Source organism: Sus scrofa, chromosome 1 (assembly GCF_054392235.1).
Source record: "Sus scrofa isolate SSC_HxYL_T2T_F1_AM1 chromosome 1, Sscrofa_HxYL_maternal_Yorkshire_Landrace_v2.0, whole genome shotgun sequence".
NCBI lineage: Eukaryota > Metazoa > Chordata > Mammalia > Artiodactyla > Suidae > Sus > Sus scrofa.
In genome coordinates this window covers 250,218,243-250,239,141 of record NC_139383.1, presented here as the reverse complement: position 1 = coordinate 250,239,141, position 20,899 = coordinate 250,218,243, and the positions used below count along the sequence as shown (strand labels likewise).

The window sequence follows — 20,899 nt, the reverse complement described above, 5'->3', positions numbered from 1 at the left end:
TGTGGCCTGGGCAGGGCCTGGAGGAGGCCCATCCCACTCTTCCCAGGGCCTGACCCAGGGCTGCACACACAGCAGGAAGGTTTGGACCGAAATGAACCCAATTCCAGTTCTCACCTGCCATTAGCGGTCCAGTCAGACCTCCCTGCTGACATTCTGGGGTCTTCCTTTGGAAAAGGGATAGTGTCAGCTTGCTGCAGGAGCGGCTGGCATCTCTGTGACTGAGCCCGTTTCCACCTGTCCTTGAGTCTATATGAGCCGCGCTCTCAGCCTTTGTTTCTGAGGCCAACAGGCTAAGGGGTAAGGCACAACCTAAGGGCTTTTTCTTTTTAATGCTGCAGAATAAATGTTATGGGTTGAACTGTGTCCCCTCCAAATTCATAAGTTGAAGTTCTTTTTTTTTTTGCCATTTCTTGGGCTGCTCTCGAGGCATGTGGAGGTTCCCAGGCTAGGGGTTGAAGCGGAGCTGTAGCCACCGGCCTGCACCAGAGCCACAGCAACGCGGGATCTGAGCCACGTCTGCGACCTACACCACAGCTCACAGCAACGCCAGATCCTTAACCCACTGAGCAAGGCCAGGGATGGAACCCGCAACCTCATGGTTCCTAGTCGGATTCGTTAACTACTGTGCCATGACGGGAACTCCCATAAGTTGAAGTTCTAAGCCCCCTGGTACCTCAGTAAGCCAGCACCACATTCCAAGTAAGAAGGTGATGTGACTTGGAACGGGGCTGGCTGCAGATGTTAAGTTTGGACGAGGTCGGGCCAGAGAGGGCCTCTAATCCAACTGGACTGGTGTCCTTACAAAAAAGGGAAATTTGGACAGACAGGCCCATGGGAAGAACACCTGTGAGGATGAAGGCAGAGTTGGGGGGAATGCTTCTACAAGCCAAGGGACACCAACGATGACCAGCCAACCACCAGGAGAGGCCTAGTGCCTGGTGCTTCGTTAGGGCTGCCCCAGCAAACGAATACAATCAATATAACCTTCTTCCCAGCAGCGTGTGGTTTTAGACCCTGATGCAAACAAACACAGACAAAACCCATGACTCAGCTGTGAAATGACTGATGGAATTTTCCAGAGAGAAACAACCACTAGGAAAAGACAACCAGCTCATCCATTGGAAAGCTGGGATGCGCTGTTAACGAAAAACAATGCAAGTAATAAAAAGCAAATTAAACCCAAAGTCCACTCGGCTCCCAGAAGAAGCCTGTGTTTCAGAAAGCAGGGATAGGTGTTATGAATGTAAGTGTGTGCATGTGTGGGCATATTTGCAGGAGAAATCTGAGCGTGTGACAGCTGGCGTGATAAGAGAGGACTTGCTTCCCAAATACAGAAAACACCATCCTTTATGCTCAGAACGGCTCAGCTTGGCCTGACGTCTTCCCTTGACCAGACCCCAAGAATGCAATGTTCAGACCATAAATGGGCCCCCCTTGATTCATTTCTATTTACTTCCAAAGAAAGCACAAGCAGCTGACAATGCTCTGGTATAGATGAAGAAAAAAAAAAAACAACCCTTCCTGAAGGCTCTCAGAGAATAACCTAATTTGGATTTTCCTGAGTAGAGCCAGGAGAAGCCCTATGATCTCTATGCCAGGGCCAGGAGGACCCTAGCAAAGGGCTCGGAGGCTTCCAGAACCAATTCAGGGAGACCCTCTGAACTAGCAGCTCTTAGGTGGGCTGCCAAACACATTTCTGGTGCTCAAACCAGTCTTGGGTTGTATGAACCTGCACAGGACTCTGGGCTGCCTGACTTCTCAAAACTGTTGTGCTTCCCCACATCAGATGGTGGTCGCTGAGTGGGGGAGGGGACAAGCAGGACACCCCCTGCCTTGGACCATGAAACCACGCCTCTGAGAAACCGCTCCTGGAGTTGGAGTCTCGCACCACAAGTCTTAGGAAACATAGCCTTAGACTCACCTCCAGATCACAGGAAGGAGCCCGTCAGACGCAACAAGAAAGGATGGGGAATGGGGCCAGCTGGGACAGTTTTGGGACCCTGGGAGTGTCCCATGCTTGTTACCTTGGCCAGCCGACTTATTTCTTCTAGATGGTTTGCACTAAAACCCTTAAGAAAAGTCGTGGACGTGGAGAAGGGACGAGCCAGGTTTCGGGGAGAGAGGAATCCATGGCAAAGCCAGTGGGGACAAGGGGGCAGGGAGGAGCAAGAAGAGAGGAGGTGGGATGGGGCTGGGTGGCAAGCCACCTTGGAGAGGCCACCCTGAGGGAGGCCATCATTACGTTTCCTGCAGGAGGCTCCCTCTTAGCATGCACAGGAAGCTTAATGTTCCACTTACACCCTCCCAGGTGCCAATGAACTTGAAAGTCCTATTTCAGAGGATTTAAAAGGCCCTTTCTAATGTCAAGTGTCCTGTGAATATTACAGCGTGATGAGGCATTACATTAAATAAGCTGAGCGGAACGGAGAACGCCTAAGGTAAACTATGAAGCTGTCAGCTTCAAGCCACACTCATCCACTTGGCTCTTGGGGATGGTTTCTCTAAAGCGAGATTCCCCTGTGATTGGTTATGGGAGGACAACTGGGAGGTGGTGGGGAGATGGGGCAGGAGGGGGTGAAAGGAGCGTGTTAACAGAGTCCACTGCAAGCTGGGCTTGGGCTTGGGCTGGGAACTCTATCTAGTCACTCATGATGGAGCATGGTAATGTGAGTAAAAAGAATGTATACATGTGTGTGTGACTGGGTCACCTTGCTGTACAGTAGAAAACTGACATAAAACTGTAAACCAGCTACAATGGGAAAAAAATAAAAATCATTAAAAAAAAAAAAAAAAAGACGGCTTGGAAGAGATGGCATTTTAGCTGTTAGTAAAAGGCCTCTGTTTTCTGGTAAAAGAGGTATCACTGATGGACACAGGCCTGAGATTCAGAGAACTCTGGCCAGAGCATCCGTTGTGGCTCTAACTCCCTGGGTGACCCTCGTTAAATCCCTCCCCTCCTCCGGGCCTCAGTTTGCTCATCTGTAAAATGAGCATAAATGGACTGGGAAATTCTGCTTAGAACCTGTCCCCCCGCTTGCCCCCCACCTTGGGTGGTCTTTAAACTGTGCTCAGGGGGGATCCCAGGCTCTGAGACAGCTTCTCCAGAGCCCCCGCAAGGGGGTGAGTGGGAGAGGCTCAGCAAGCAGGTTCGCCCTGGACCTGCCTGATTAATTGGGGGTTCCTTGTAAAACTTCCCTTGAACAAAGGATTCAGCTGCTGAAATAGAAAGCTGCACATCACTGGCCTGAGTTTCTTCATCTATATGGTGAGAGGGTAACAGTGCTCACCCCACAGGGGAGCTCTGAGGATTAAGTGGCAGCAAGCAGATAAGGTGCAAAAGCCTGGGGCGGGGTGTGGTCAGTTCGGGCTCCGCAAATATTAGTCACTATTATGACGCTGCCGTCGCACGGCTGCAGGGTCGCGCCCCCCACCCCCCACTCCATACACTGTCATCAGACAGTAATGAAAGGACCTGTGTCTTCTTGTCGTGGCCCCAGGGGACTAGAAGGACAGGAGCACCCTTGGGTTTTCATCTAATGTCCTTGGAACTTCAGGCCCGCCTTTTCAATTCTCGCAGCCCCTGTTTCCGTACTTGAAAATGGACAGATGTGGGAGGGCAGGAAACCAAGAGGGAAGGATGGGCAGGAGGAGGTGATGCTGCTGCCAGGACTCCCGGAGGGCCTGCCCGAAGCAGCACGGCGCCGCTGTTGCTGCCTGCTTTATAAAGAGTTCCTGAGTAAGAGCTGGTGAGGAAAAGACACGGACCCTTGACGCCTGTAAAACACCTTTAAAAACTGCCATCTTCCGAATCTGGTGTGTATTTCACGCTAACGGCCTATCTGGCCTTCCTGCTTCCCAATGGCAGGAGCCTTAAGCTGCTGCTACATAGGAAAAACAATTGCCCACAAACTGTGCCAGGAAGTCAACCTTGGCAGGTTGGAGAGTAAAAATGAGTGGGCCGAGGGCTCAGGCCATCCATCAGGAAGCTTCAGAAATGACAGCTCTGAGGCACGGAAGCTCCTGGAGAACCAAATGCGCTTTGAAATCTTTCATGGCAAGGAGATGCCCTCACTTCTGCTCAGCCGCGCCCCGGGGGAACCTTGGGCAGGAGGGCATCTTGCTTTACGCACTGCACTGCCCTGAAGTCAGGAAGCGCTGAGACACGAGCTCGAATGAATATTTTCCAGTTATGCTATCTTGTTATCTCAACCGCAGTGAACGTGTTGATGCCAGGGGAAGGGAGGTGGATTTACAAACAAAGTGGATTCTTCACAAGCCCTCTCCTATCTTTGTCTCCTCTTGGCTTTTGGAAGACACTTTGGCCAAAGGGATTTTAGGCCATGAGTCCTCATCACTGAAGTCTGCGCCTCGCTCTTCCATGGGTTCTGGGGACACGAGAGTGGCTGAGATGTCCCCTGTTCTTCCTGAGAGAGCTGTCTCCCCACTGCCCTCATCTAAGGGGCATCTCTGGGGGCAGCCATGCTTCATGTCATGTGATCGCCCCTCCGCTGACTGGTCAGAGTGGGTGCCTGGCTTAAGGGCAGCCAACTGATTGACTGGTCAATGACCTATGCAGTGGCCTGGATTTTTTTTTTTTTTTAAGTGATTTACCTAAATGAGTTCCTTTATTGCTTGGCATTTGTATTGGTTTCTGAGACAGCTTAATGATGTACCCCAAACAGAGGGGCCTAAAGAGCAGAAATTCCTTGTCTCTCAGTTCTGGAGGCTGGAAGTCCAAAGTCTAGGTGTAGCAGGGCTGGGTCCTTCTGGGGCTCTGGGAGGGAATCTGGAAGGTGAGCTCGTGGGGTAGAGAGATGGAGAGCCCTGTGAGCCCAGAAGGGCCCGGTCCCTGCTGCCTCAGGCCTGGGTTGCTGTTGGAGTCCCATGAGACCCCCGTCCTCCCACAATCCTTAGGAGACCCCCCCCCCCCGCCTCCTCACTGCACTCAGGTACCACACGAGTCCTTGATCCTTGTGCCAAACAAGTACGAGACCGTCTCGGTTTGCCTCCTTCCTTTCTCCCCACTCCTTCTCACTCTGCTTGACGACGGTTCTTCGTGGCCCACCTGTTCCTCTGGCCACTGTTCTCTCACATCTCACACTCCCCCGGGGGTTCTCATCTCCACGTGGGGTCAGGTACCAGTGATACGCTGATGACTCCCACATGGTTTCTCCAGCCCAGGCTCCCTGATGGGCGTGTTTCCTGGAGTCCCTGAGCCTCAACACGCTCCACCCTGAGTGCGGCCACCTCACCACCACCTCCTCGCCCTGCTGCTCTCAGCCGCCCAGGCCAGACACCAGGAGGTCAGCCTGAACTCTGCCCTCCCACTCCCTCAGCTCTGCTGGGTCCCCACGCCTGGCAATCTGTGCTCCCTCGCTCTCATTTACTCTTTTGAATGTTATAGGGTGTTGGTGGTGGGTAGGTGGTGGTAAAATGAACAAACATGAAACTAACCATTGCACGTGTACCACTGTACAGGCTTCAGTCTCTCACACTGCTGTACAACCATCACCACCACCCGTCTCCAGAACGTGTCCATCTTCCCCAAGTGGAACTGTCCTTTTTTAAGCCCTCACCACCCCATGCCCTCCCCCATGCCCTCCCCCAGCCTCTGCAGCCATCATTCTACTTTCTGTCTCTATGACTCTGCTCTACTCTAGTTGCCTCGTCTGGGTGGAATCACACATGCCGGTCCTTTTGTGACTAGAGTTCCCTGTGTATCCACCCTTCCTCTCCCTCTTCGTGGCCACTGCCCTTTTCTCTGGATCTGTGTCCTCGCGACAGCCCGCCCAACCCAGCTCCTTGCTTCAGTTTCCCTACCTTCCTGTCCACATTCAACTCAGCCTCTGAACGATCTCTGTGAAAATCAGTTCTGATGCTGCCCCCAAGCTGCAAGCCACTTTCAACAGCCCCCATTACGACAGACGGAGAGCAAACTCCCCAGCCCGGGGTTTGAGGCCATCAGAGACCTGGTGGGCCTGCGTGCCACCCCCAGCTTCTAATCCCAGCACAGGCCTTTCCCTTCCGGCTGGACCGGCCACTTGTCTCGAGCACACAGGGTCCCCTCAGGCTGGAGCGCCCTCTCCCTGCCTCCATGCCCTGTGCCTCCTCACAGGCCCCCAGCCTCCTTACTGCAGAGTCATGGCCTCTCTGCTTCCACAGCCTTGTGTGCAGCCCTAGGAAAGCCAGTGCTTCCCTGCCCAGTGGAGGGGCCAGTGCCCACACCTCCCAGTCTCCAGGCTGAACTGGGTGAGAGCAGCATCATATCTGACCTGCGCTGCGTCTCAGCACAGCTCAGGCCAAAGGCGCTGTTACTGCAGGTCAGTCGGGGGTACAGGCCCCTGGAGCCTATCCCAGCCCAGTGACCCCAAGGGGAAGAAAGTCAGCTGTCCCTCCCCTGAGTGGGGGGTGGTGGCGTGTGGAAGGGGTAGATGAGTGCGTAATGGAAGTTTGTGGGACTTAAATTCCTCAGTGTTTCGGTTTTAGAACAGAGTCATAGAATGCGACGCTATACCAAAAACCACTCCAAAGCACACAGGCTTTTGCAACTTAAAAAAAGAAAACAGCCACTTTTATCCCTGCAGTTTCATGTCCCCTGCAGGGCAAGATGTGAGAGTACCTTGGCATGATGTCACCTGTGATGGGATCCAGATAGACTCGAGGAGGCCGAGCTCACCCAGCACCCAGGTCTGAATCCCCTGCCCCCTCACATCCTCAGGAGCCCCTGCATGACGACCTGAATGCTCTCCGTGCCCTGATAAAGATCCTCTGGGCAAGACCGGCTACAGAATTTTCCGGGTCCAGTGTAAAAGAGGGCTGTGAAGTCCTGAGTTCAAAAATGGGGGAAAAAAGTGCCACTGAAGGTATCAAGACATAAAATTTTCCCTTCCTCTCATGGTCTCTGTCTTGAGCTGTCATGATGTCTTTAAAATGTATTATTGAGGGAGTTCCCGTCATTGCTCAGCGGTTAGCGAACCCGACAAGCATCCATGAGGATGTGGGTTTGATCCCTGGCCTCACTCAGTGGGTTAAGGATCTGGCATTGCTGTGAGCTGTGGCAGAGCTGTGAGTTGTGGCGTAGGTCACAGACATAGCTCAGATCCTGCGTTGCCGTGCCTGTGGCATGGGTCAGAGGCTTCAGCTCCAATTGGACCCCTAGCCTGGGGTCCTAAAAAGACAAAAGAGATAAAAATAAAATAAAATAATAAAATAAAATAAATATATTATTGAGTATCATGATCTACACAGGGGCCCAACTGCTATGATTCAGAGCATGCATGTCAGCGCTCTGCTGTAGGCTTCTCTTACACTGACAGATACAGGACAGACATGCCCTGCCCAGGTGGGGTGCCAGCAATCGAGCCAGGCATCTCCCCTTCCAGCGGTGTACTGTCCCACCACATGGAGATGGGCGATCCCATGGATGTCCCAACCTCTGCACCAGGGCACTAGGTCCCTGGATCAGGGGAGGGCAAGGAGCTTGCCCCGCAAAGTTGCCAGCTGAACGCACCCGGGGCAAGAGCCCTAGTGGTAGCTGGCAGGGGAGGGGAGGTGGAGGCCAGTGGGACCCAGGCAGCCAGAGGGTGAGAACCCATCCCCGGGAAGCAGAGAGGCAGCAGGAGATGTGACCTCATGTGAGCCGAGGCGCCAAGCCCCGGTGCATGTGCCCTTGTCCATGGGGCTTCACTTAAACATATAAATGCAGAGGTAAAATTAGGAATTTCAAGAAAGCCACTGAGTAGCATTCAGCCAAGCACAGTATGTTTCTGAAAGGAGGCTGCCACACAACAGTACAACCTACAACCTTTCGCCAGCCCTCTTCCCAGGACACACATCCGGATGGCTCCAGGCCTAGACTCAGCCTTGGATCGCCTGGGATGGTCCTTTTCTTCCCTAGTATCTTCAGGGGCTCTCCAGTCCCTGGGGTCTGGGGTCTGTAGGAAGCTGGGGCCATTGTACACTGGCAGAGGGACACTGGGGTAGGAGTCAGGGGACTTGATAACAAGTCCTGACTTTGCTTGAGGACTTGCTGTGTGGCCCCAAGCAAGTTGCTCTGTCTCTCTGGATTTCAGTGTCCGTGACTAAGTGAATGTTTACTGAGTACCCACTGTGTACAGGGCATAGGGGGCCTATGTGGAAGAGACAGAAATTAACAGGAGAGACCTGGCCCCCAGGAAGCTTACGGTTAAGTCAGGAGGATGAGACTCACACAGAAATCCCTGGGGCTGCTGTCCCACACATCTCCACCCACCACCCTCAAAGGGGATTGAGCTGGGCCATTAGCCCCTCTTAACAGATGATGTCTCCTCCTCGGGCAGCCTGGTGAAAGCTGAAGGTGAGGACTCAGAGTTTTGCGGGCCTGGGCTAACATCCCTGCCCTGGCTCTAAGTGGCTGGGCAGCATCAGGCCTTTGAGCTTCATGGATTCGTTTGTAAAGTGAGGGCACAACCTGTATCTCTGATGGGGTGTTATGAAGAGGCCGTGAGATCAAGTACAGATCAGAGGGCTGCTTTCCTTCCCTTTCCTCAGTCCCAGGAAGCACCAGCCCAATAAGCTGATCCCTCAAGCATTTGATGGGTGGACGCACGGGGCAGCCAGGTTTAGGGGTTCTCAAGTGACTGTGCATGCAGCGCACAGCAACAGAGTGAGGCATTGGCCCCCAAGGTCGTGCATTAATACAGGTACAGTGGACGAAGCAAGGGCAATGACAGTCTTGCTTGGCATCAGGCTGGAGTTCAGCTCCAGGCCCCTGCTCTTGCACTGGGGGCTATGATGATTTTTCTTTTCTGAAAAGGTATTGGTCATACACAGTCAAGGGGGCAAGTCTTAAGAGCACGTCTCACTCTATCTTCCCACATGCGTCCACCTATATAAGCACCATACAGATGAAGACACAGCCCGTTTCCAACCCCTCAGAACAGAAAGCTTTCTCATCCCTCCCCAAGTCCATCTCCCTCAAAGGTTCAGACTTTTAAGCCCTTCCAATAGATTGGCTTGAACTGTTTTTGAACATTATGTTAATGGTCACCTCCAGGGGACATGTTTTTACGTCTGGCTCCTTCCTCTCAACATGACACCTGTGAGATTCATCCTCACTGCGTGTTAAGAGTGGTGGTTCAGGAGTTCCCTTCGTGGCTCCGTGGTTAATGAACTCGACTAGGATCTGTGAGGATGTGGGTTCAATCCCTGGCCTTGCTCAGTGGGTTAAGGATCTGGTGTTGCTGTGAGCTGTGGTGTAGGTCGCAGATGAGGCTTGTATGTGGCATTACTGTGGCTGTGGTGTAGGCTGGCAGCTATAGCTCTGATATACCGACCTCTAGCCTGTGAACCTCCATATGCCACAGGTGCAGCCCTAAAAAGACAAAGACAAAAGACAAAAAAAAAAAAAAAAAAAGAGTTGTGGTCCATTCTTTTTCATTGGTGTGTAGTATCGCATCACACGAACTAGACCAAAATTGATTTATTTATTCTACTGGTAAGGAACATTTAAGTCATTTCCAACATTTGGTAATTATAAGTAGTGCTATGAATGTCTCTGGGTAGGAATAATCACTTATTTTTCCTGAGGACGTGGGATTTCTCAGCCACAGAGTAGTCATACACTCAGTTTCAGCAGGTACTGGCAAATGGTTTTCCAAAGCAACTGCACAATTTTACACCCCCCATCCACTCCCAGCAGGGGCTGAGCCTTCCAGGTGCTCCACAACCCAGCCAACCCTCAGTATTGTCAGTATTTTCCACTTTAGCCACTGCAGGGGGGTGGGTAGTGGCATCTCATTGTGCATTTCCCTGATGACTAAGGATGCTGAGCACATTTCATGGCCTACTGGCCATGTGGGTGAGCTCTCCTGTGACCTGGGCCTTCCCCCTGAGAGGTGCTGACCGAGTCCAGAAGAGGGGGCAGGGTGTCCTACAGAACAGTGGAAGGACCAGGGGAAAATGGTCTCCCTGTCTATCTCTAAGGGGCCGAACCTGGGCAAGAAGGAACAAAGTGGTTTGTGGATCCCAACACTCAGAAGACATAGGTTTACCGAGGTTCCGGGGATGTGGATTTCTGATCCACACAAGGAACTGTCTAAAAATAAAAAACGCCCGAGGCAGCTCTGGGCTGATTCAGGAGGTGGTGAGCACTTGTTATGCCAGGCATGTGAGCAGAGATGCTAGGGCCCTAGACGAGGTCTTCCAGGGAGGGCCAGTGGTCTCAACTGGTGGTGGCTGTTGGGAGCTGACAAGGTGAGATTTAAGGCCCTTCGAGACCCGATTCTATAAGGAAAGACATGTTGGGAGCCTCTAAGTAGAGAGGATGGGGGCTCAGAGATCAGCTCTCTTTAAAAGATGTGTTTTCTGGCCTGACTGCATTATTCGCCCTGGCTGAGCTCATTCTCTTAGTCAGAAGGGAAAGTACCTCCTAAAAAAGCAGAGAAACAAAACATAGTGTTTGACTCCGTCATTCTCTGCATTGGCTCTGAGCCCCGTCCCAGTTCACGCAGGGCCTCAAAGGTCCACACGTCAGTGCAAGTTGTCAAACGTTTTAAATTAGAAAGCACGTGTGTGTGCATGGATCCGTGTTTTTATTTTACACTCCTTGAGGTCATCACAGTGTCTGAGTCACTGTGAACGAATCACAGTACGAATCATTGTGAACAGCCGGGTTCCAGGAAAAGACGCTGAACCCATCGCCCTGTCCCAGCTGGTCTGCCCACCTGTCCTGCAAACCCTACCATCCTCCACTCTGCAGCTCCCTCTCACCTCCCTGCACCTGCTCTGTCTCGGGCCACCATGAGCTCTTGCCAGCCTCTGCCGCATCCATGGCCTCTTCCTCCATACAAAGGATGCTAGAGCTAAATAGCTAATGCAAACGGGAGGGGCTGTTGCCATTAGAAGTATCATGTTATTGCACACACAGCCTCAAGACTAAAGCTACTAGCAAGCATCCTTGTCTCCCGTGATCCATCATTAAGCCCTGCCCCTCCCAGGGGCTGAAGCCAGGTTGGGTGAACAAGTGAATGAATGAAAGCCTGGCATTACTACTGGCTCTAATAGCCATAAGACAAAAGCCTTGGTGGAATTAAAGGTGGCTTGTGGCAAAGCCTGCAAGCTCACCCTTTCCATTTCACAAACATGAACTTTGTCACCTTATTTCACAGCAAGAGGTAACATCGGCACAGGTTCATGGAGTATGGTTTTTTTGTATTTTCTGAAAAACTCATATGAAAATTAGCAGGGGCAATGCCAAAAGACAAAAGGCAAAATGGGGGGGGGGGAATATGTGCCACACATTAAAGGTCTATTATTTTAATGGACATAGTTCCTACAATAAAAAAAGGAGTCCAGCAAAAATGAGGGAGAAGGAAAAGAACAGGCAATTCACATAAAAAGAAATACAAATGGCTAATAAGCCTATGACAGGGAATGAAATTCACCCATAGTTAGATGAAAGTCAGTGGACAAATGGGACATCAGCTCTCCTCCAACAGATTAACAAAGATTAAAAAGTCTGAGAGTACTGGATCCCTAACCCACTGAGCGAGGCCAGGGATTGAAACCCATGTCCTTACAGAGACAACATCGGATCCTTAACCCACTGAGCCACAATGGGAACTCCAAGTTAAGCCATTTCTATCCAAATTCACACACCCTTTGACTCCGCAATTCCACTTCTAGTTTATCTTACCAGTTCACGCACTGAATTATACAAAGATACGAGTTATCTGGTTATTATTTACATTAGCAAAAAAACCCTGAAACTCACATAAAGTTCATCATTATGGTGCTGGGTAAATGAATTATAATGTTGGCATACAACAGAATACTAGAAACACCATCCTCGAAGCTAGGGTTGCCCTTTTATTTATTTATTTATTTGTCTTTTTGCCTTTTCTATGGCCTCTCCCTTGACATATGGAGGTTCCCAGGCTAGGGGTCAAATTGGAGCTGTAGCCACCGGCCTACGCCAGAGCCACAGCAACATGGGATCCGAGCCACGTCTGCCACCTACACCACAGCTCACGGCAATGCCGGATCCTTAACCTACTGAGCAAGGCCAGGGATCGAACCCGCAACCTCATGGTCCCTAGTCGGATTCGTTAACCACTGAGCCATGACAGGAACTCCAGGGTTGCCCTTTTAATAGCAAGCATTATTCTAGACAGACCACAGAGTAGGCAGAGCGCTAAATGCTTTACCTGGATTATTTCACGCTGTCCTAATACTCTGTGAAGTAGGTACTTTTTAATTCCCACTTTGGCAGAACAAATTGAAATGCAGTCATCTGTCTCAGTTTCCCAGGGCTCCCATAAGAAATGACCACAAACTGGATGGCTGAAAACAGCAGAAATGTCTCCTGCTGCACTCAGAAGGCGAGAAATTAGAAACCAAGGTGTCGGCAAGGCAGGTTCCCTTCAGAGGCTCTGAGGATGATTTCTCCCAGCTTCTGGCGACTGCCACAGTCCTTGCTGTCCCCACTCCAATCGCTGCCTCCGTCAGCACGTAGCCTTCTTCCCTGTGTGTGTCCACTCCACTTCTCAGGTGGACACTGGCTGGCTGTTGGACGCAGGGCCCACCCTAACCCACCCATGACCGCATCTTAACTAATTCAGCAAAGACCTTCTTTCCAAAGAACATCACACGCCGAGGTCCAGGTGGACACGATTTTTCAGGGGACACTATTGAACCCACGACAGTGACCAAGGTAACAAAGCCAGTGGGTGGTAGAGCCAGGATTTGAAGCCAGGCAGGTGATCTGTCCTCATTACCTGCTCCACGCCACCTTCCTATACCAGCTCGCACTTCTGAAATGCTGACAATATCCCAGGCGCTGGCTTAGGCATTTTACATTTAACTAGTTTAGTCCTCGCAACACCCCACTTCATGCATGTGTAAACTGAGATCCTCACGATAACTCCAATTATAGATGGGGAAACGGAGGTGCAGGGACTTCAAAGTTACTGGAGTTTACACCGCCAGTAACTGAGAAACCTTAGATTTGAAGCCAGGGAGGTATGTTCTTAACCACCATGCAAAACTGTCTCCTAACACTCGGGGAAGTAGGGCTGAGAAAACATTTGCCTCCCCAGAAAAGACCAGTGGGTTTTTTTGGGGTTTTTGTTTTTGTTTTTGTTTTTTGGTCCTTTTAGGGCCACACCAGCGGCATATGGAGGTTCCCAGCCTAGGGGTTGAATCGGAGCTACAGATACCAGCCTACTCCAGAGCCACAGCAACGCCAGATCCAAACTGCATCTGTGACCTACACCATAGCTCACGCCAACGCTGGATCCTTAATCCAGCGAGCGAGGCCAGGGATCGAACCCACAACCTCATGGTTCCTAGTCGGATTCGTTTCTGCTGTGCCATGACGGGAACTCCAAGACTGTTGTTTTTAACTCTGACATGACATGCCCCCCAATTCATTTCTTTTCCCCTTTCCCCCTTGGCTGTTGGGATTCATCTCGGAGCTGACTTGAGCGTCCAAATACAGTTGTCATCTTCAGCTAGGACACTGGCCTATTTTTCCTCTTTATTCTCTGCTGGGCATCCTTAACCTGGGCTTTTGAAAGGTCTTCAGAGCGACCCGTGCACCCACCGAAATGATATGCAAACTGTGGTGTGCATGGATATAGTCATCTTTCTGGAGCAAGCGTCCCTGGCTCCTGTCAGATTCTCAAAGGCTTTCATGAACCTGATTTTCAAGTTTTCTGCCCGTTCTCCCTTCTTTTCCTTCCTTCCTTTTTCCTGTTCTTCCCAGTTATGTTGCCCGTGCTGGTCTATTTTAAGCATTGTCATACGCTCTTAATGGTGTAAGTGGAATGCAGTATAAAAACCATAAACAAATGTTCCCAGCGTTGCCACTGAGTCTGGCTTTTTAAACCTTCCTGGGCTTGCATGGAGGAAGCCCGTCTTTCAGGCGCCCATCTTTCTCGTCTTTTGAGCGGTTCTGAGGCAGGCGTCCAGTTCCCACCCTAGCATGGGCCCAGGGCTCATCCTGTGCTCATAGATACCAAACTTGTAAGCAGTGGGCACTGAAGAGGGCTGGACACAGAAGCCTGGTGCTCTGGTGTTGGGTGGGGGGCAGTTCTAGGCTGGCTGGGAACTGAGCTATTTGGCTTTAAAGCCTTTGTCTTGGCCTCAGTCTCTCCAGAAAGCAAAGGTGAAGGCAGGAAGGGGGAAGAAGAGGGAAGTAACCCACGTCCGCGAGCCTGACCCTTCCAGCCGCCTGTCATTCATGGGGCTTCATCTTTGCCCCTGTGCTCCAGCCACATGTCCCCAAGCCCCTCCCCCTATCATGTGCCCTCAGGCTAGTCCCATCCTCTGCACATCCTGGGCCTTCCCAGGTGTCCCGCCATGCACCACATGCAACACACACACACACACACACACACACACACACACACACACCCATGCCACACGCTCCACCTCATTCTTCTAGCCCTGCCAGGGCCCCATCAAGCGCCGTATGTCACCGCACATGCTCCATAAAGACAAAAACAAAAACAACCATCAGTGGGTTAAGGATCCAGTGTTGCCGTGAGCTGTGGTGTAGGTCACAGACACGGCTCGGATCTGGTGTGGCTGTGGCTGTGGTGTAGGCTGGCAGCTATAGCTCAGAATCCACCCCTAGCCTGGGAACTTCCATAGGTCTTGAGTGTGGCCCTAAAAAGCAAAAAAAAAAAAAAAAAAAGGATCTATCAGTCTAGAGATAAGGATGTGAGCAGATGATTACATTTAGAGCACACGCTGGCTGGTTCTGAGGGCCATGCAGGGGGCTGTGGGGGCACAGGTGAGGCAATGAGGAGGTTTGTATGAAAGGAGGATTACGAGTTGGCATTCCAGGCAAAAAGAACAGCAGGTGGAAAGGCAGCGAGGCATGGAGGCAGGTCTGCTGCATGGTGACCAGAAGGTAAGGAGAACTGGGGGAAGACCAAGAAATGGTTTTGAAGAAGCAGCTTGAGGCCAGAAGTAGTTTAGATCGTCCTGGTGTTTGATGCCAAGAAATCTGGTAGGAAGTGGGGAGTCCCTGAATGGAGAGGAGTAACACTCTCCGAGTCACATGTCACAATGATCTTTTAATAGCAGCATGAGAAAAAAAGACTCAGGGCAGAAGAACTCGTAAGAGGCTCTGACAATAGCCCAGGAGAGAGATGGCAAAATACTCAATGGGGGTAGTAATTGTGGGGAAAGAAAGGAATAGAAGAAATTTACTGATGGTAGAATTGACAGAACTTCTGACAAAATGAAGGAGATGGTGAGAGGTTAGGGAGGTTTCCGACTCAGAGCCTGGCTGGGTGGGGTTACTGTTAACCAAGATGGGGGGGTGAGCACTGGAGGAAGACCGACTGGAAAGCCAGAGAGGGGCCTGTTGGGTGTGAGGTGCCTTTGGGACACCCTCCTGGCTTTGTTCAATAGGCTGGAGTCACAGATGCCTAGAGCTGAGGAGAGGGGTCCAGGCTGGACACATGAATGGGAGTTGCAGGTGTATAGGGGACAGTGGGAGCCATGGGATTAGATGAGACTGTAGGAGGGTGTGGGGTGAAAAGGAATAGGGTGAGAGTGGCACTAACATTTAAGGGATGAGGAGAAGAGATGAGTCCACGAAGGAGGCTGAGGGAGGCCAAGAGACACTTCCGCCTGATCAGCCACCAGAATCTTCTCCCAGGAACAGCCCTGGGGCCCCTTCCCTAGAAGCCGCAGAGTAAGGGGTGGCTGGGGCCAGTGACCCAAGAAGAAGAAGAACTGAGGCAGAGACAGCCCTTTCACAAAGCCATTTTTCTCCAAGAGAAAAGCAAAAGGATGTAAGAAGAGGAGGAGCAGGAGTTCCCATCACGGCTCAGTGGAAAACAATCTGACTAGTATCCATGAAGACACAGGTCCGATCCCTGGCCTTGCTCAGTGGATTGGGGATCCGGAATTGCCTTGAGCTGTAGTGTAGGTCACAGATGCAGCTTGGATCTGGCTGTCATGTAGGCCAGCGGCTACAGCTCCGATTCGACCCCTAGGCTGGAAACCTCTATATGCTGCAGATTTGGCCCTAAAAAGAAAAAAAAAGTAAAGAAAAGGAGAAGCAAAAGAAAGGTTTGAGTTAGTTTAGGTTTTCAGGTCAGATAAGATCTGGACCCAGCACCTCCTAACATTGAAGAAAACCTCCCAGCCTGTCCTATGTGGACTCCAGTGAGCTCATTCTCATGTTATCCTTAAGAGCAAAGAGAGTCTGCTCTTATCACGTTTAACCAAAGGGTGATTTTACAAAACAAAACAAGAGACAGGAAATGGTCCCCAAATGATGCCATCTGATTCATGTTTTTCCATACAAACAAGCCTGAGGCTTCAACTGATAATGGCACCTCAAAGCCAAATCATTGATCTATTTGGTTTTCTGGCTTCGAGAGAAAAGTGAACTGGCCTCTTGAGAAATGTTGGCAGTCTGGCTGGTCCATTAGTAAGACCGAAAAATCAAAACAATGACTGGAAAAGGCCATTACCACTGGGCTGAGCAGGAGTCATTGATAGATGACGTCATTTCAGAAATAAGCATGCCAAGGTCACGAGGCCCCCGGGCAGAGTCAAACTGCCCTCCGTGGCCCACCGCCGCCCTCCTTCACAGACACTGAGGTCTCCAAGGGGATGTGGGTGTCTGAGCCAGGACTGGCCTCATTTCACCCTTCATTCGCTCAGCCTGAATCTAGAGGGATGTGATCTTAGAGCCTAATTCCAGAGCCTGTGACACTCAGCAGGTCTTTAAGGAAGGCTCCAGACCTCCTGTGTGCATACCCCTCTGATGCTCTTTCATCCTCTCCCCCTCTCCAGGGTCCGTCTTTGCCTATCCCCCCACCCCTCAGCCCAGAAACACCTGCCCCCGCTTTGGGCCATCTCTAGCATCTCTTATTGTCTCTTTCCCTTCCTTTCTCATCCACGGTTTCAGAAGAGTTGTGGGCTCTGTCTCCACGTCTTCAGCTCACATTAGCTTCTGCCGCCTCCTCTCACTAGCACCAATAATCTCATTGCAGGTACCAAGCACCGGACCCAGGGCTTTCCCTGCATCATCCCCCTTCATCCCCACAGCAACCCCTAAGAGATGGGTGCTATTATTCTCTCCATTGTGCAGAGAAGGAAACTGGGGTGCAGACAGACAGGTTGGGTCACTGGCTTCAAAAACATTTTTGAATCCTCTGTAATGTCCTGGCCAAAATCACCCATGCCACCTGCTAATCATGGTGGCCCTTGCCCAGTCCTCCTCCCCTCTGTCTCTCTGCAGCAATTGGCACTGCCAATCTTTCACCTCCCTTGACTCTTGGGAGCCGGTTTCTCCTGCTCTTTCCTTCTTCTTCTTCATAGGGTGGTTCCCTGGATTAAAATCCCTGGCACTTACTCTTCTCATGACAGAAAATCTCCCAAGGGAAACTCTGAGTCCTCTTGATTCGAGGTCTACTGGAGATCATCTTGCCCACCTCCTCATTGCTCAAGGTCACTCTACATGGGTGGCAAAGCTGGGGCTGGGGCCAGGCGTCTTAACCTCCAGGTCATTCCACCTCCTGTTACTCAGAGGGGCCACTACCTACTGCTAGTTTTTGTGGGCTTTTTGCTGAGCAGCAGGAAGCAGCCCAGCCCTGGAGGAGGGAGAACGTGTGAGACCCTGATAAGGTGGGGCGGAGGCTATTTTTAGAGGACACTGGCTCTCCACTTAGGCTGGGAGGAACTCAAGGGCTAAGATCTTCTGAAATGTGGGTGTGCAAGACTGGCTCATTAAAGAGAATTAACACATGGAAGTGACAACCCTCCTTGCGTTCACTCTCTGCCTGTTTGTTGTGTGGCTCCAGTGGATGAGAACCTTACAATTTGTCTCCATTTCCTCTTAATACTGTAAGGCTTTAAGATGGCTTTAGAAAAAATATATGATAGCAAGCAACGTAGAAACAAACACGAAACTTCAGGACGAGGGCACTATTGTCTGAGCAAGGGAAAGTTCTGGACAGCAGCAGACCAAAGAATAGGGGCTTTGGAGGGGGTACTCACGGATCCCCAAGAGCTGCCTGAGCAGCAGTAAGTATCTGGAAAGAGAGGAGAAAAGCTGGTGGAGATTCTGCCTGCCACATCTAGTAGCGTGTGACCTTGAGCAGGGGGCTCTGCGGTCCTTCATGGAGAACAAAATTGCTGTGACTGTTGGGTGAAAGGTAGGGATTCCGTCCCCCCCCACCCCCACCCCCGTGCCCCACTGAGGGCCCAGAACTTGGGTTAGGTCTGCTTTGGTAATCGGACAGGGAAAAGCTTAGGCCAAATCATCTCCAAGAGTCTGAGAGGGTGAAGGTCGAGGCCAGGAAAGATGGGTGTTGGAGGTGGGGGCACCTGTATGCTGGCAGTGTTCAGAGGCAGCATCACAGGTGCCCTACAGATGGGGAAACTGAGGCCAGGGAGCGAGTGGACTGGAGACTCTAGTCCTGCCCAGTTCATTGGATTTAAAGCTGTTTGATTCACAAATTTCTTTGCCAAGGTAATGGGTGCCACCCAACAGAGATACCCCTAATTGCTCTGGGGTTGAGCTTCCTGGGGGCGTACGGCCCAGGCTATTCGGAGGGTCCTGCCAGGTATTAGAATAAAACCTGAGTCAGAGGGACTGGCAAAGTCTCTGGTCTCCACAACCCCTCTAGCTGTGCTGGCAGCATCCCAGGCCTGGAGTGAGTGAACAGGTTGAGAGGGCGCTGGCGGTCAAGAGCGCGCCCTGCTGCCCCCACCGCCGGACGGGGCCGGGAGCTCCATCGCGGGAACCAAACCTCGCCCCTATAATTGGGGAAACGGAGACCCAGAGGAGGGCGGAGGCTTGTCAAGTCCACCCCGTGAGTTGGAGGCAGGGGACTCTTGCCTCCAAACTCTTCCCGGCTCCACCTCAGAGCGAAAGGCGTGTTACCGTGGCGCTTTAAACCTTGTGATCTCCCGCAGTTTGGGAAACTTTTTCCTGCCCGCAAATCGGCGCAGCCCGAACCGAGGTATCGGGTCCACCTGAGCGCGCACGCCCCACTCCCACCTCCGAAGCCTCCGCAGCTGGTGGGGAGGCCGCGCCTAGTTGCCGGACTCGGACTCGGCTGCACCTGTACCCAGCAAAGCGCCCGGGGCGCTAAGCACGCCGCGCCGGGGTCGAGCGCGCAGCGGGGGAGTTCGCTCGGCCAGGACCCCGGCCCTCGGCGCCGCTGCTCCAGGGCCCCCAGGTCCTTTTCCCGTTTCCAGACGCGACGCCAGGGACCAAAGAGAAGAGTGCCCTAGCTAGGGCCACGCGCTGAGAGGCACGGACGCAAACGCCTGGCTCCGGACCCCGAGACTCGGGCTCCCCAGCTCCGGAGGCAACCCGAAGCGGCGGCTATTTATAGAGGGAGCCACGCTCAGTCCCTCTTGGCGGCGGCGGCGACAGCTGAATATTTTGCCCAGATATGGCTGGGGGCCCGGCGCGGGGGCAGGGAGCCCCGCGAGTGCGAGGGGGACCCCTGGCCGGGTGGAAGGCTTACCCGGCTGTAGAGCCGCGGGGGCTGACGCGGGCGCAGGCGGCGGCGGGGCGAGCTCAGGCGGCCGGCGGACGGGCGCGGGCGGCGGGCGGGCGAGCGGAGCGCGGGGCTGGCTGGACAAGCTCCCGGGCGGCCGCGGGCGGACGGGCGCTGTGGGCTCCGGGGGTGGGAGCCAGGGGCGGGCCCGGCTTCGCACTGTCAACGCGCCCCGCCCCGCCCACCGCCCTCTCCCTCCTTACCTCTCCCTCCACTCGGGGGCGCCGCGGTGCAGCGACAAGTCCCGGCCAGGGCAGCGACACCCGCTGGGGGCAGCGCGGGGCAAGGGCTTGGCTTGACGTGGCTCTGTGGCCAAGCGGGTGCACGTTGTCTCCGGTCTGCGTCTCAGCTTCCCCATTTGTACCAGCCGAGAGTTATCTGGAAAAAGGTGGGGTGATTTTCATTCCTGCGGGGTCTCAGCTGTAAGAATCGGTAGGTTCTTGGATAGAGCAAAGCCAGCCAAGTGGCTGCTGCACCTTTACCTCTTTTGATTGAAGCAACGACCAGTCCCATCTTATTAGCAGCCCAGCTAGGTCTGGTTTGAGCATAAGTTTAGTCACGATCACTTTGTGAACGCGTAGTTCCAAGAGAGTCAAATGCATTCTATACTGGAAAAATGGAACATTCAAAATGATGACTCACCCCCCTCCACAAAACCCAACTTTTGTTTCTCCCAGTTTTATTGAGATATAATTGACATACAGCACTGTATGTTTAAGGTGTGCAGCATAATGATTTGACTTCTGTCCATCTTGAAATGATTATCACAAGTTTGGTGAACATCTATCATCTTAGACACAAAAAAAGATTTTTTTCTTGAGAACTCATAATTTTTTCTCGTAAAAACTTTCATTTATAACCCACAGCAGGGTTGATTATATTTATCATGTTGTGCATTTTATCCCTGGTACTTATCACTGGAAGTCTGTACCTTTTGATGCCTTCATCCAACCACCCCGCAAACAAAAATCTGATCTCTTTTTCTGTGTGTTTTTTTTTAAGTATAATTGACTTACAACAGTTGAGTTCCTTTTGCACAACAATGATTTGATATTTCTATACATTCCAAACTGATCACCATGATAAGTCTAGTTACAGTGTGTCACCATACAAGGATATTACATAGTTATTGACTGTATTCCCCACCCTTCATGCCCTTGCCTCATTCATTCTGCTACTTGAAGTGTGTACCTCTTAATCTCCCTCACTTATTTCTTTTCTCCTTCCACACTCCCCCCAACCCCACCTCTGGCAATCACCTATTTGTTTTCTTTAACTCTGTTCCTATTTTATATTAGTTCATTTGTTTTAATTTTTTAGGTTGCTCTTGCGATATTATACATTTGACTTTAACTTATTTCACGTAGCATAATACTCTG

At 51.8% G+C, this 20,899-nt stretch overlaps 1 protein-coding gene across 13 annotated transcripts in view; it reads right to left on the bottom strand.

Annotated features, from left to right (window-relative positions):
* TMOD1 (tropomodulin 1) overlaps positions 1–19,636 on the bottom strand; it is a 92,455-nt gene extending 72,819 nt beyond the window's left edge. For 4 of the 13 annotated variants that reach the window (XM_003353588.6, XM_084990690.1, XM_084990628.1 and 1 more), the window contains exon 1: positions 19,488–19,636. The gene's annotated coding sequence lies outside the window, so the exon portion shown is untranslated. Of the gene's footprint in view, positions 1–114; positions 291–12,185; positions 13,258–14,550; positions 14,678–16,475; positions 19,322–19,487 lie in introns of those variants that run through there. The other 9 variants (XM_084990675.1, XM_084990692.1, XM_084990667.1 and 6 more) reach the window with 8 other exon arrangements.
* Positions 19,637–20,899: the final 1,263 nt, after the last annotated feature.